Below are 11,664 nucleotides of genomic sequence, written 5' to 3'. Positions count from 1 at the left end.
GGAAGTAGATTGCCCCATCTTCCTTCCGAGGAGTGGCTGGTGGGTTTGAACTGCCAGCCTTCTGGTTAGCAGTCAAGTGCCTTAGACACTACACTACCAGAGCTCCTGTACTTTTCCTAGAGTAATCATAATAGTTGTATGTGCTCACTCTCACAGATCCCTTAGGATGTGATATGTGCAGAGTCCCCAGGTCTATTCACCAGTGCCTCCCCCAGAGCACCCAATGGGGTCCCTTACATGTGGTTGATGCTCAGAGATGTTTATTGAAATGAACTGAACTGAATTCTTGGCTTCGTTGGATTGGTGTTGAGTAGGGTATCTTAATATCTGAACCTCAGTGTCTTTTAGAAAAGGAAAACAATGCTTTTTTATTTTTATTTTTTTAAAAGTCTTACTGATTTCAGGGTGAAAGAAGCCACTTCATATAAATAATAATCATAATTATTATTAATAAGCATCATTAAAATAATATGAGCTGATAGAATTACTTCCTTTGCTTGCTTTTGCTGGTGGAGTGGGCAAGCTTGATAATCTAACTGGTCTTTTCCATCTCTAATATCTATGATTCTTTGAAATTTTATGTAGACAAGTACAAGCTAATGTACACTGGAAGGAACAATTGAAACAGCTCAGACTCACTGATGGGCTCTGAATTACTCTACTTGTAAGTGCTCAGGAAAAAGATCTCGGATTCATTGTGGATTGCTCAATGGAGACATCTGCTCACTGTGCAGCAGTAGTCAGAGAATGAATGAGACATAATAGGCTGTATTAACTTTGAGAATGGAATAAAGAATGATACAGAAAATAATATAGTGCATATAATTTGGCATTGACTATTTCTGTAATTACAGTAAAACATTTTAATGATATACATTGATGTTATGACTTTACCTTAAAATCAGAATTCAGCATTGGATCCTTTCATTTCAAAGAAAACAAAGCAGAAATACAAAGGATCCGGAGAAAAACAACAGTCTCCAAGACATACAAGGGATTTGCCTGTAATGAGAAACTGAAAAGACAAGGACATTTTAATTTGGGTAAAGGGGGTGAAAAAAATGACATTGTATAGATTTATTTTAAATTAATGAAAGTTTCAGAAAATGACTAGAGCTAGCTTCTGATTATCCTTGGTAATGGAGGTCAGAGATAGGCAGGATAATTGAAATCCCTGATAATCTCCAACTCTCATTTTAGCTATTAGTTGCAGCGTTCTATCCTACCAAAAGTTTTAACAGATGAACAGAAAGAAGGCCGAGAAGCCTAGGGTTTAGGAACTAAACAGAGCATGAGAACGACAGCTTGGGGTGTTGGGAAGTGCATAGAATTTGTTGTCAGGTGATCTGGGTTCTCATCTTGGTTATGTTAGTTATCTAGTGCTGCTATCACAGACATCCCTCTTGTGGGTGGCTTTGAAAAACAGAAACTTATTTTCTCACAGTTCGGCGGCTAGAAGTCTGAATTGAGGGCACTGGCACTGGCTCTAGAAGGCTTTCTCTCTTTGTAGGTTCTGGAGGAAGATCCTTGGTTCCTTTGTGAATCCTGTGGTATCTATCTTCCCCCATTTGTGCTTCCTCTTCTGTTTCTTTGCTGTTCCTTGGAATGCAGATGTGGTTAGGTTTAGCCCACACTGATATGATCTCATTAACATAACAAAGAAAACCCTACTGCCAAACAGGATCACATCCACAGGTATAGGGGTCAGGATTCCAACACATATTTTGAGGGGGATATAATTCAATTTATAACACTAGTCATCATCGATGACCTTGAGTGATGTGCTTAACTTCTCTGAGACCCAGTTCCTCATCTGTAAAATGGAGATAATTGTAATACTTATGTGATACTTGTAAGAACTCCATGAGCTCATTGAAAGTGGGTGGTGAGCTGTGATGTGTGATGCAAGGGCTGACTGTGGAGTGTGCCTTCTTTCCCCTCTAGTTCATTGGCCTAGGGAGCTGACATGACTCTTAACATCTTGGGGCTTACACCACATCTTCCCTTCTCTTGAATTTCCTACTTCTTATGTTCAGGGCACAACATTTCCTTCATTTCCAGAATCACTGAGAGCATGCTTACTTCGTAGCTCCCTGAGAGTTTTAAAATAATTTTGCATAAGTTTTTATGAATGCAGTCTTATTAAAAGGTCTTCTCTTTTAATCTTCATAATGGCCCTTGGAGGTGGGTATTGCTATTATCTTATCTTACCCACCAGCCACTCCTCGGAAGGAAGGTTGGGCAATCCTACTTCCGTAGTGATACTGCCTCGGAAACCCAAGGAGGGGTCGCTATGAGTCGGGGCCGACTCGACGGCACATAACAACAACAACAACAACACAGGTGAAGACACTGAAGTATAGAGTTGCTAGACAACTTGCTTAGGAACACATAGTCATGGCAGAACAAAGAGTGAAGCTTATGTTTTCCTGCCTCTAAATTGATCTACAAAGTCTAGAAAACTGAGTTATGTGTCTGTAGTAATCTCTCCATTGACGGTGACTGGCCTTATTTCCTACACTAGAATTCCTACACTAGAATTCCTACACTATCCTTTGGTACACAGTTTAGACCTCACCCCTTCCATGGAGTTTGTCCTAAGTCCTCACTTCTTCTCCTGGAAGATGTCATCTTGTCTATCTTAGCACCTTTTGTTTTCTGTATTCTAAGTCTTAACACATTATTACATTAACAACAGTAGAAATCCTTATATTCTATTCAATTGATAGTTGGTCATTAATTGAACAAGTTTGTTAAAGCAGGAATCATATAAAATGATAGACTCATTGTTTAAGCCATTATTTTAACTTAAAACACTCCTCAGGTTTTGATGTAGGGCCAAGTCTCCTTCTTCGAATTTAGGACATCCCATTAGAGCTCTGTGTCCTGTCCTGTTTCTTGTATAAACCACACCTCTAAGGCTTTCTCAATCACTTTGGGTCTTGGTTTCTTGAAAGTGGAGCCAGCTCTTAAAGACATTTGTGAAGCAATCAGATTTTTCCAGATTTAGTGGTGTTTTATAGTTGGCTTTCTCACACCTGGACTGACAGCAAACTTTTAGCAATTCACCTTTCATGTGCCTTTCTCAAACATTCACCTTAGATCTTATAGTACCAATGGATCTCCTTTTGCTCATATTTTATTTAAGTAAATTTATTTAAATCATGCAATTATAATATTAAGAAGAACTGAACATAAGTAGGAAGGAGACTTGATGATGCAGTGGTTACGTGTTTGGCTGCTGATCAAAAGGTCAGGGGCCAAACTCACCCAGTGGCTTTGCAGGGGAAAGACCTGGCAATCTGCTCTTGTAAAGATTACAACTTAGAAAACCATATGGGACAGTTCTACTCTGTCACATGGGGTTGACCATGAGTCGGAATCGATCCGAAGGCACCTGACAACTGCAACAGTAGCATAAATTGATTTGGGAACAAACACAGTGACTCTTGTTGAGAATACAACTCTACTGGTGGAAGCAGCAGAGAGCAGGCATCCTAGCAAGTAGTGTACTGCTAGGAGTGATCGTGCAGCATGTTGGGGGCCTTGACTCTACATTTCCAGAGAGAATAGAGCCCACAGATTAATCACTTAAGTGTAGGCCACTTAGTAAAACCCCTACCCAATATGGCATCTGTTGCATGTCACTTCCCTAGATGATAAATACCTTGAGACTCTTGCTTTTATCATTGTAGTTTGTTTTAGAACCTAACATGTTGTTGTTGTTATGTGCTGTCAAGTCCGACTCATAGCGACCCCTCCTTGGGTTTCCAAGGCAGTATCGCTACGGAAGTAGATTGCCCAACCTTCCTTCTGAGGAGTGGCTGGTGGGTTTGAACCACCAGCCTTCTGGTTAGCAGTCAAGAACCTTAGGCACTATACTACCAGAGCTCCTAGAACCTAACATAGTGATGGGTATATAATTGCTGTTGTTAGCTGCCATTGAGTCAACTCTAACTCATGGTGACTTCCTGTACAACAGAACAAAATGTTTCCTGGTCGAGGGCATCTTCACCACTGTTGGTATGTTCAAGTCCATTGTTGCAGCCACTGTGTATTTGGAGTGTCTTCCAACCGAGGGGCTCATCTTCCAGCACTATACTACACAATATCCCATTATGACCCATAGTGCCTAAAGGCACTTGACCGTTAACCAGAAAGCTGGAGGTTCAAACCCACCAGCCACTCTCGGAAGAAAGGTTGGACAATCTACTTCCATAGTGATATTGCCTTGGAAACCCAAGGAGGGGTCACTATGAGTCAGGGCCAACTCAACGGCACATAACAACAACAACAATTTTCAGAGAGTAGATTGCTAGGCCTTTCTTCCTAGTCTGATTTAGTCTGGAAGCTCTCCTGAAACCTGTCCATCCTGGCTGACCCTGCTGGTCTTCAAATTACAGGTGGCATAGCTTCCAGCATCATAGCAATACACAAGCCACCACAACACAACAAACTGACAGACGGGTGGTGAGGTTATATTGTTGTTGTTGTTATGTGCTGTCGAGTCGGACCTAACTCATAGCGACCTCTCCTTGGGTTTCCCAGGTGGTATCACTATGGAAGTAGATTGCCCCATCTTCCTTCCAAGGAGTGGCTGGTAGGTTTGAATCGCCAGACTTCTGGTTAGCAGTCAAGTGCCTTAGGCACTATGCTATCAGAGCTCCTAGATTATATATTAGGCCCTTAATAAACACTGACTAGTTAACTGACTATACCAATAAAAAGAAAACTTATCTTTGTCACTGTATAGCCTCAGGTGAGGGTCCTAAGCAGCAGTATACTGTCCAGAAATTGGATTAGGACAGAAAGAAAGAGCTGGCAAATGAATTTCTAATATTGCTGTGAAGTAAGATGATATGTACAATTAGTTAAAAAAAGAATGTAAGGCAGCTATGAAGAAGTGCATTCTGTGTAATACCTAATTAACCTAGGCAACTTGCTAACACAAAATAACAGTGATGCAACACACTTGATGACATTTTATAAAGGACTAGATATGTTCTCGCATGAGGAAAAAGCTGTACTTACAATCACAGTATCTGACTATAAAAAGCCTCTCTGTTGATTATGTTCAGGGCCAGCTCAGGGCCAGCCAGGTCAAGGAAAAATTTCCTTTCATGATATATCCTTGCAGTCTTGAGTTTATTACATGCTTCTTGTGGCAAAGTAAAGCATCTTAAATTGAGTACGAAGAGGAAAGAAGTCAGAGCTGAAGAATATTAAACTTGACAAAGACATTCTGTGGTAGGCAATTGGTGTGGGAGACAGGGGCAGAGTGTTGGTGATGGCTAGGATATTCTCTTTCCTAAGATAAAGCAGGCAAAAACATTTAGCCCTGTGTTCAGTAAGTGGATTGCAATTTGAACTAAAATATACTGAGCAAGCAGTGTTGGAAAGTTACAGAAACCAAAAGTTTATATGACAATAGGAAATAGAATGAGAAAAAGATTCTATTGAACAGAAATAATCCTCCATAGGATCTGGTCTGAACTTCCTCATTAATTTCCCATATAGGGAATCCACTTTTTAATTCCTGAGAACCTCCCTGTTCCTCAAGAGGCTGTGAAGCAGTTGTCTGGAAGAACTAAAACTGGGGAGAATGAGATTAGCATTGTATTGAACAGTCATTGTATGCTAGCCATTATGGTAGGTGTTTCATATATGTTAGCATATGCCTTTGGATATAAGTTGCCATTGTTTGTATGACCCACATTATTTTATGTGACACTATGAAAGAAAAACACCCCCAATTAAATTATTTCAACTATCAATGTTAAAATGTATCTCTATTTCAGAGCTATTCAGATGTAAAAAGTATTCATTTTAGAACTAATTAATGAGATAAGGTATCTCATTTAACCCTGGCAGCAACCTCTAGACTGAGTATTGTTATTGCCAGCTGAGGAAAGTGAGGATCTGTCCTCTCTCACTGGCTCCTGTACTGACTGCACTTCAGTTTGTCTGTATTCCTTTTAAAGAGAGAAATTCAGAATGGATCACTTTGCTCCATATGGAGCAGAGGAGAACAGCCGTCTATCTCCCTTGTTTTAGGAACCGTACGTCTCTGGTACGGCTCTTTTGGAGCATCTCATCACAAAAGTGTAGTTACCTCTCTTGTCTTCGTCCTCCCCCCCCTCCTCCCTTTCCCCTTGCTCTTCTTTGTCCTCTTACCCTCTTTCTTTTGGAGCAGATACTGTTAGTAGGGAATCTGGACTTTTGTAACTTCTATGTTGGACTTAAGTTGCTTCTTTTTTATTTTTTATCACTTTTAAAATTCATTTTGTTAGGATTGGCATTTTGAGATTTTAATTTTTTTGTAGCCTGATGGTCATCTCTCCCAGTTTTGTGACATCTATACATGAAATTATAAAAACTGTTTCCTATAGCTTTAGCTAAATCATTACTGTTCTGGTTACTTAGTACCACTCTGACAGGAATATACCACAAAAGGGATGGCTTGAACAAACGGGAGTTTATTCTCTTACACTTTGGGAGGCTAAAAGTCCAAGTTCAAAGTGCCAGGCTCTAGAGGCTGGGTGAAAGCCCCTCGACCTTGAGCTTCAGCTCTGCCTCTTGCTCCCGGCCCACTGAAGCTAGAGGCATCTCTTCACTCAGGCAGCTACTGGCTGCTGAGGCTAACAAGCCCAAGGTTGACAAATAAAATGGCAAAGTCCCAATGTTACCAAACCACATGGCAGGCCATTAATTCAAGTCCATTGTAAGTCCCAAGGTCGGCAGAGCATGGCAGGCGGCTGAACAACGACTCAGCTACATGCAGGGTTCAAGCATACCATAAGCTGAAGACCTTTCCCGAAGCTGCTGCTTATCTATGGGAAGCCAACCACATACCCAAAGCAGCTACTCAGCTGCTCCAACAGATTCCATCATGGAGTTAATTACTAATCTCACCATGAGGAATAACTACATTCAGCTGCCCAGCCACTCAACCAGGCCCAGCCAAGTTGACACACAAACGTAACCACCACAATTGCTATAAAAATTAAGCAGGACAGGACCAAAGACAGAGAGCCCTTTGAGGTCACAAGAAATCTCTTAGTTATTCAGTTACCAATCCACCTAATTCTTTTGCCATCCCCCATATTTCTCTATCTTGTCCATATGAATATCGGGTACTGTACATGTCCTGCCCATTTAACTTACATGAAACCTCCACGTATCAAGGATTATTGCTCCCGTTTTACACTTAGGCTACCAAAGCCTCAGAGTGGTTAAGTAGTTTGCCCAGGATTTTGATAGAAGCAGAACAAGGATTTGCACCCAAGTTTTAACATCTGTTCCACTTTATTATGGCTGTACCCATTCAGCAGTTACCTGACTGAGATCCAGAGATGGTATTTTTGCCTCATTTTCCTGTACTACAGAATTGTGCATCTGGCCTCAAGGAGCCAAATGTAATAGAAATGCATTCTCTTCATCCCTTCCTCAGAGAACCGCAGGTAAGAGAGTGGATACTTCCTTCCTCTCTAAGAATGGGATGTTGGCCTCTCTTAAAAACAGATACAAATACGGTGTTTGAAAAAGATGAGTCTTTTCTGGCTCTCTGGACAATGAAACAGTAGTTGGGTCCTGAAGGCCAGGAGGTAGGGCCCAGAGAAAACAGAAATTCTAAGAAGCTGGTAAAACGATCATATTTCTTAAACTCTTAGTAATAAAAAGGAGCTCTGGTGGTGTAGTGCCTAAGGCATTTGACTGCTAACCAGAAGGCTGGTGGTTCAAACCCACCAACCATTCCTCGGTAGGAAGGTTGGGCAATCTATTTCTGTAGTGATACTGCCTTGGAAACCCAAGGAGGGGTCACTGTGAGTCGGATCCGACTCAGTGGCAGTAAGTTTGGGTGTTTTTTTTTTTTTTGTACTAAAAATACAAACACACTAATGAACCCTCTCTAGAAACCAAAATTATGCTCTTCTTTAAGGCTATGCTAAGACAAGTTCATAATTTAAAATAAATATGTCTTTCTTTCTTTTTTAACATAAATGATGCTATTCAAACTAAAACTAGTGTCTAACTTGTTGGTAGGCAAGTAGGTGTGTTGTCATGGATAGGATTCCTGAGGGGTAGCAGTCCACCTTGAGGTAACCCATTCACTGAAGAAGTGTCAATGGGGCATGTTTTTCTCTGGATGAGGGACTGATCTTTGGCAGAGCCCTTAATCTTCCTAGATGAGGCTCTTTAACTTTTAAAAAGGAATAAAAACAAAGCATAATTAATAACAGATGGTTTGCAACTAAAAAATGTCGTAAATGTGTGTGATTTAAATAACAACAGAGACATTGAGTTACCCTCTTTTTCTTCACATAGAGGGCCAAGGTCAGTGCATGAAACAAAAGATAGTGAGTGAGGAAAGGTTGTCTTGTTGCTTCCCGGCCAACTGTTGTACCCAATTTCTACATCAATAAAAGTCTACTCTATGAGGAAGTTCATTTAGCATCTTTGTTCCAAAGCACAGTCATTTAAGATAAATGAACTCACCAACACAATTGATTGAGGTAAACCCCAACACACTAATTCAGTCTTTCTAGGATACTAATATAGTACAGTGAAGAATTAGGGAATTAGCTGAAACTTTTATCTTTTTTTTTTTTTTTTCCTGAAAAGGACTGCTCAACTCAAAATTAATTGCTAAGGGAAATGGTTTTACATTATTTCCCGTAAACCTACCTTGGGGATTGAAGGACTGTGGGTAGTGGAGAGCCACAGACATGGAATCTATGTCCTAGGGCACTGTTAACACAGTGTATAATTTTCAGCAACTCCCAAGTGACTTTTTCTGACATCCATTCCACGTAAAACAATGGAAACCCATTTCCATGCTTATTTGTGTTTCCCGGGAGCCCTTAAATGCCATTGTAAGATTAAAGGGCTAGACCCTTCTTATTCCTTCTTATGATTAGTTATAATTTTCTAAAATCATCTTATTGAGCAATCTAGCCCAAAGATGAATCTTAAGGTCTATTTGTTTATTTATTCATTTGTTCGTTCATTCAACAAATATTTATATGCCCCTCCTGCGTGCCATATTCTGTGCTAGCTACTACCAGGTATAAAAAATGAATACGAGTCAGTCCCCACTAAAAGGAGCTAATAATTTAGTAAAGGAGTAAGATATGTACACAGATCACTGTAATACAAAAAGAGAATATATAGCAAATGCTTCAGGAAGGTTCAGATAAAATCCTGTGGAAGGTTCACATCTAGTGAGGAAGAGCAGAGAAACCTTCATGGAGATGGTATCATTCCACTCCAGACTAGACAGTATAGGACCTCAACAGATACAAATGGAGGAGGCATCAGTTCAGAACCAGGAAATGGCATAAATAAAAGCAAGATAGGTTCAGAGAGAAGCAATAGACCTGTTTGGCCAGAGCATAGAATGAAGTACAAAGAGAAAAGAGAGAAGCAATTCAAGCTTCATGGTAGAAGGTCTTAAACACTGGGTCAGAGAATTACAATTTAATTTCTAAAGCAGTGGGGAGCCACTGAAAGTTCTTGAGCTGGAGCATGGCTTAAGAAGAACTTTACTTTCGAAAATTTATGTGGCAGTGTTATGTGGGGTGGATTGCAGAAGGATCAGATAAGACTCTGGAAGACCAGTCAGAGCTACTGAAGTAATTCAGGTAAGAAGTGATGAGGACTTGAATTAGGGTGATGGTAGTGGAAATGCAAAAGAGGGACTAAGCTGAGAAACATTAAGGAGGCAGAGTTAATGGGACTCTAAGTGAGGGGCAAGGGAGAGGCTTACATGACTAGGTAACTGGTAAAATGATGATGCTTTTAAGAGAAACTGGGTGCAGTGCACTTGTGTACCTGCATTTACGTGTCAGGGCAGGGGATGGCAGGATTAGGAGTAATCTTTTTAAAATAATCTTTTTAAAAGGCATATCAAATCTCATTGTTCTTCTGCTTAACAACATCCAAATGGCCTTCCACTACATTTAGAATAAATCCAAATTCTTTACCATAGCCGTGCATAAGCCCAACGTGATTTGGTCCCTGCTTTCCTCTAACCTCTGTAATGCTCTCCTCCGCTTCAGCTTTAGCCACATTGGCATTTTCCAGTCTTACAAGTTCACCAAGTTCATTTCTGCCTCAGGCAGGGCCTTTGCGTTGCTGAACCTGCTGCCCAGAACACTCTGCTCTCAGATCTCTATATGGCTAGCCCTTTCTTGTCAGTCAGGTCTCAGCTTAAATGCCATCTCTTCAGAAAGACCTTCCTGAACCAATCAATTACTGTATCTTCACCCACAGCCACTATGTAGCACATCATGCTGCCTTTTTTTTTTTAAAAAAAAAAACCATAATCTGAAATTATCTTATTGTTTATTTGGTTTGTGTCTGTTCTTTTCTACCAAAAGTAAGTGTATTAGAATTAATCTTAGCACATACGAAGTGTTTCCATAAATAGTTGTTGAGTGAATGAATGAATGGCTTCTTGGGTTCTTTTTGGGGAATATTGGTTTTTCAGACAGACATAACATTCAAGTAGAGATGGGCAATGAAGATTTGGATATGTGGGACTAGAGCTCTAGGAAGGGTCAGGTTTGGCATCTGTACTTCGTTGTTGTTGTTATGTGCCGTCGAGTCAGCCCTGACTCATAGCGACCCCTCCTTGGGTTTCCGAGGCAGTATCACTACGGAAGTAGGATTGCCCAACCTTTCTTCCGAGGAGTGGCTGATAGGTTTGAACTGCCAGCCTTCTGGTTAGCAGTCAAGTGCCTTAGCCACTATGCATCTGTACTACAAGAGATGAAAAGTGAGGAGGAAGTATTATAGCTTCTTGGTCTCTGTGAGTAAAAGCGTCACCTCATTGCTTCTGCCTCAGTCACTGATCTAAAACAGTGATTGTTTTAAACCATGCAGTCTCCACACTTTACCTGCACTGTCCAAGTGAGTGTCCTTTGCCCTCCAGGACCATGTACTTGATAGACTCAACAATGCTATCTTGTCTGAAATAGTTTTTTTTTTTTTTTTTTTTAGATTTTTACTGTGATTTGAGTGGAAGTTTACAGAGCAAATTCCTTTTCCATACAGCAGTTCATGATGTTTCATGACACCGACTGCAATTCCCCACAGTGTAACAGCTGTCTTCCCACTTCCTCCCCACAGTTATCTCTTACCTGTGTCCTTCTGGTCTTAAATATAGTTTTTAAAACTCCAATTTTAGCCTCATATGCATGTGAAAGCTAGACAATGAATAAGGAAGACTGAAATAGAATTGATGCCTTTGAATTGTGGTATTAGTGAAGTATACTGAAAATACCATGGACTGTTGTTGTTGTTGTTATGTGCCGTCGAGTCGGCCCCGACTCATAGCGACCCCTCCTTGGGTTTCCGAGGCAGTATCACTACGGAAGTAGGATTGCCCAACCTTCCTTCCGAGGAGTGGCTGGTGGGTTGAACCGCCAGCCGTCTGGTTAGCAGGCAAGTGTCTTAGCCACTATGCTACCAGAGCTCCCACCATGGACTGCCAGAACGAATAAATCCGCCTTGGAAGAGGTACAGCCAGAATACTTCTTAGAGGCGAGAATGGCCAGACTTTCTCATGTAGTTTGGTCATGTTGTAAGAAGGGACTGGTCCCTGGAGAAGGATATGATGCTTGGTAAAGTGGAACGAAAATGGGGGAGACCCTCAATGAGATG

Source organism: Orycteropus afer, unplaced genomic scaffold, assembly GCF_000298275.1.
Source record: "Orycteropus afer afer isolate SDZICR_OR568_19922 unplaced genomic scaffold, OryAfe1.0 scaffold00010, whole genome shotgun sequence".
Taxonomy (NCBI): Eukaryota; Metazoa; Chordata; class Mammalia; order Tubulidentata; family Orycteropodidae; genus Orycteropus; species Orycteropus afer.
This window is presented reverse-complemented; position numbering follows the sequence as displayed.